The 5152-nt window shown below is 41.6% G+C and overlaps 1 long non-coding RNA gene across 2 annotated transcripts; it reads right to left on the reverse strand.

Moving 5' to 3' along the window:
- Positions 1–1005: 1005 nt before the first annotated feature.
- LOC127775994 (uncharacterized) lies at positions 1006–4376 on the reverse strand. Of its 2 annotated transcripts, XR_008018085.1 has the most exons (4): positions 3753–4376; positions 3300–3553; positions 1584–1756; positions 1006–1404 (listed from the first exon to the last, which is right to left on the reverse strand). It is a non-coding gene; the product is annotated as an uncharacterized LOC127775994 (long non-coding RNA). The 2 variants fall into 2 exon arrangements; XR_008018084.1 differs by having other exon boundaries at positions 1006–1756.
- Positions 4377–5152: the final 776 nt, after the last annotated feature.

Genomic DNA, 5152 nt, shown 5'->3' on the forward strand with positions numbered 1-5152 from the left:
GATTTGAGATATTTTTGTAAAAACGGAACCTACATGATGTGAGCATTCCATTTTTGAGGTGATCCAATTTTAGTTTTGCACTTTGCATTTGACTCCCTGTAATATTTATATTTACATTTGAGTCCCTGGTTGAGGTCATTGATCGGCTCCTGCTGAAAAAAAGCCAGAAAGGTGCAAAGAAAAAAAGCCGCGCCTAAAAATATAAAAAAATGCAGAAAGATGCTTAAAAAAACCGCACAAAAATAATCAATCATCTTTGGAGTATGTTTTGAGAGTGCAAAGTTGTGCATTGATTTATATCTAGTCCTTAGTGTTGTCGGGTGCTTGCTTGAGCTAGAATTGAGTCTAGGCTAGGCCAGTGCATTGACTAGTACTTTGAACTATTATTCGACTCTGAATTTTCTGATTAGCACAATTATGTTCCTATGCTACTATATATTGTGTCTCCCAAGCTCCACATATATACTTATGGTTCGCACCACTTTGATCCTTGCAATCACCATATCACGTCCTTCAAGGTGACATGAACCAGCCACCGGTTGTACCGTCTTTAGCATTGCTGGTAAGACACTTGTAAGAGCTTGGTAAGGCGTTTCCACTTGCTAGCCTCCACTACAATTCATGTTCTGTAGTTAACACTACTAGGATGGGAGAATCTCCCGGGTGCCTAAAACACACGGCAACATGCAAAAAAAACTCGGCAATCACGTTCCCGAGCCCTACACTCACCAATCATCACCCGGGAGTGATGCAACTTTGCCGTGCATGTTTAACGTGCGTATGTTGCGCCAACACCCAGTAACAACACGGTAGTTCCTGGGTGTGAGAGATGCTCGGTAACAGTTTCTTCCACGCCGTGTCACCGTCCAACGGAACCGAGAGTAGATAACGTGAACGGGCGACAGCAGCGGAACGGAAACGGTATGCAACAAAACACTCCGCAAGACATTTTCCTTTACAGTGTGTCTGCAGTATTCACCCGGGAACACATCTTGACCCAGGGTACAATATATTAGAGAGAATAATTTAATACAGTTTTGCCAGTGTATTTATGTTAGTTGCACCACAATAATACTAGCATCCAGACAATGTAGTAGCTCGGGCAATCACACATACAACACAAAGGAATTAATTAAAATGTACTCACATATACATGTTTAACTGATCAATTTGATACAATTTGATATGAAACAGTACCAACATAAATATCAAAAACAGCTGAATTGAGAAGAACTTGGACATTACATCCTCACAGGCTACAACAACCAAGAGGGTCCAGAAAAGAACCAATTGCTTTAAAATGGAAAAAAAAAGAAAGAAAAAAAGAGATGACCTGCATCGCATTGGTGGATGCATGAGCAATTTGAAGCATGATTAGCAAACAAGCTGGTTGGCTTGAAGACCCTGAGAGAGCATAGAAGGCATAACAAATTTAATTTAGTAGGTACGATCGCACAAAGTGAACAAGATTTATTTACTAACACTTGGATGTTTTGTAATAAAAGCATAATGATGACAGAGAACATAATGGCAGCGAGCTAATAGAAATGATCTGTGCAATTTGAAAACAATCAAGTATTTACTTCTGCATGCTTTCTTCGTCATGGATCACTGAAAATTCATCACAGAAATTGCACAATACTTCAATTTGAAAACAATCAATTGTGTTGCAGAACCAAGCTACCAACTTGTTGAAAAACACCAACAGGATCTGCACTTGCTTTGACAAGCCTTCCACTTGCTCCCCCCGGTCGTCCTGAACAGCCATGAACACACTACCATGAGCAAAACAAATCATGCATGACCAGAACTTCAGATCACGGTGAGCGAAAACAGATAAACAAAGAACACATGAGAAAGAAAGAAAATTGTAACGTGAATATTTATGAGTAAAATAAAAAAATAATTTAAATTGTGTAGGCCGAGGAAAGGAACACCCCACAAACCTTGAAGGACTGACTGTAGCATATCATTGACAGCATAAGACATCAAGAAAACCATTAGTAATTTGAAGAAATCACAGCCATTGCATCCACTGGTTTCACAAAGAATCTGTTATGATCCTATACGATGGCTAAGACATGCCATTGTGGAGAGGCATCAGTTTTCACACGGGACGTAACATCTAGTAGTTTGAAAAGCATGCTAATGAAAACCAATGTAAAATATGCATCTTAATGAGAAAATAATAGGGCCGAAGCGTACAACAAAAACAAGTTGGCCATGAAAGATAAATTCCATTGAAAATCTTAACCTTTACACCAAATTTAAGCTTGTGTTAATGAGCATTACCAAACCATTTTGCTTTTAGAGAATTCACCAACCAATTCTTAACAACTTTGCTACTGTTCTTTCCAACTGTATACTACAAAGCAAAGTTTATTGCATACTGCAGCTGTATCTGAAGCATGGAAGTGCATCCCTAGACTTTATTTGTCACCTCAACCAACCCACATCTTTGTGTATGAACTAACGACAAATCCAACTGTATCAACTATCAGCACTATTTGCACTAGTAATTACCGTCAATTACCAGAACCATATTATTTAGATATTTATACGGTCTATGGCTTCAGAAATACATAGAACTAATGCTAGCAGTAAAAGTGAAATTGCTTAATGCATTATAAAAATATAACTTTTCTGTAGTCTGCTTTAAATATCCTATGGTGCAAAAGTTCTCTAGGTGTAGTATTTGGAGAAAACATAATTCTTTATTTAGTACTTAACATGCAAACTTATACTCAGGTGGTTCACTACTGAAATTAAGAAAAGAGCAAGTGTTCAAATCAATATAAAAAAATTATAAAACAATTGTTAACAAATGGTTCAGCATTTCTACTCTTCAAGACTATAAGCATCACAATGCAGTATCAGTATAAGCTATATCAAATTTCTAAGAGAAATGAGACACCGATACTTCCATCCCTGTAAAAATGCAACAGTAGATTTAATAATTGGACCTATTACCTGTCTGAGCACTTATTAAGATTGTCAAATGACAAATTTTCTAATGCAGAGCAAGATGAACTGCTGACTTAAACAATGATAAACCTAAAAAAGGAGACCATTACCACAACGGAACTCACTATTGCTACAATATGATCCTCAAGTTTCATTCGAAAAAATAGTTAGAATAAAAGAGGCATCTATGATCACCATTCACCATAAGGAAGCATTAATTTCTTCATAGTTTGAAAGATTTTCCCGCCTTGGAAATGAAAGCAGATCATGCTACATGTGAAACAATATTGAATGCACGAAAGGAAACAGAACAAGTACAACTAACAAGAAATTACCGAAAGCGCTAACGATTGCAGATTCCGGCAACGATTTGCAATTCCCACCTAGCCCCTTTTCAGAAATGTGCAAAAACCAGTTTAGAGTCAGCTTTTCAAGCCCTTTGCAACCCTTGATGAAGTAGCCCAGCATCAGTAAATGAGGTTGGGTTGACACCGTCACTACCATTTTCTTCTTGCGTATCTTCGGTTGGTGTGTAACACTGCATATGTTACTCATCTGACTTGGGGCTTTCGTGATCCCAATCCTGTGCCTGTGACAAAAATAATGCATTAGTGACTTGCAAAATTTATAGACAAACCACATCAAGAAAATAGTTTCCAGAGATCTAAATTATATGCAGCTCTGGCAAAATGCTAATTTCTCAGGGAGACCAGAAAACAAAATCTTAACCACAGATTTTAGAAAGAGCATGTGAGCACTTGAGTAGAGTAGCAGTAGAAGTAGCAGACCAGCACACCACCGTGCTCCCGTGCCCTGGGCTGTTGGCTTGCTAGTTGCTGCCGCGCCTACACGCTGCGCGTCGATGCTGCCTCCGCGCGTCCCCACCGGCGACCAGCTGCCATGCGCATGCTGCGACCGCGCCGGCTGCTGCACCGCTGCTGCGCACCCCCGTCCGGCCTGCTGCTCGGGTCAGGGCAGCGACGCTGCGACGGAGTGGGAGAGGGGCGATGAGAGGCGCCGACGCCGGTGGATCGACCGCTCCCGCGCCCGACAGCGGCGGAGACGAAGTCCGGCACGGCAAGCAGTGAGGGGGGAGGAAGCCGGCGTGGTGAGCGGAGACGGAGAAGGCCGGCGCTGCAAGCCGTCAACGCTGCTGCACGCCGTCGCCGAGCCGTCCGGGAGACGCCGCCGCGCGATGTGGTTGCCCTAGGCCCGGGAGCGCCGCCGGTGGCAGATCCGCTGCTCCCAAGCCCGGCGGCGGTGGAGATGGAGTCCGGCGCGGTGAGAGGCGGGGGAGGAGGGGTGAGCGGCGATGCAGAGGAGGAGACCGCCGCTGCGCCGGACATGATTTCAAATACTAAATGATTTTAACTGAAAAAGTCATCAACAATAAAATTATATAAATCATCAATATGCATGTACAACTTGGACCGATATTAATCAAATCCTTACAAAGTTTTTATAAAAAAAAACACTGAGAGAAGACGTGCCCAGAAAATGGATAAGTTTTACGGACATTAATTTTTCATGTTATATCTGAAATTAAAAAGGAGGAGAATTATATATAGAATCCAACTATAATACTCTTTTATGGTACATTAACTTCACTTTAATTTTTTCAGCAAGTAATCCAACAATCAGCAATTAATTAATTAGTAGTAAAAAAATTCTGCCCATTGAGGGTTTGTGGCGTCTGTATGGATCGATGGATTGGGTGAGTTTTATCAAACGGTATACTATTTTTTATTCTTTTTTCTGGTTAACTTTCCGTCCGATGGAACAGTAGCGTAACAGAAAGTTTTTCAGGCCATTGATCGATTGACATGTGGCCCCAACTACCATCTGGTCCGTTACATCGTTAGAATTACCGGGTGCATATACCAAAACACACACTAAACATTAAATCCCGTTATGTTCAGCCAAATTTTGCTTTTGCGGCACCGTGAATGTGTTGGCGCCTAAACGCATTTCCGTTCGCGCCAACGAAAATTACTCGGCTGATGGCTGTGGGCCCCAAGTTCCCGGGTGTATTAGCTAGGCACCATGTAATCTGCCACTGCTACTTAGTGTTTACAATGCACACTCCGTAACAAAATTAGTTAACCAGTGTCCCTAAAAAACACCCCGTAATTTACCCAGTGCCTAATCAAACACAAGGTAACTTTGTGCTGCCACCCGGGAGAGATTC

The sequence above is a fragment of the Oryza glaberrima genome, chromosome 6, assembly GCF_000147395.1.
Source record: "Oryza glaberrima chromosome 6, OglaRS2, whole genome shotgun sequence".
NCBI lineage: Eukaryota > Viridiplantae > Streptophyta > Magnoliopsida > Poales > Poaceae > Oryza > Oryza glaberrima.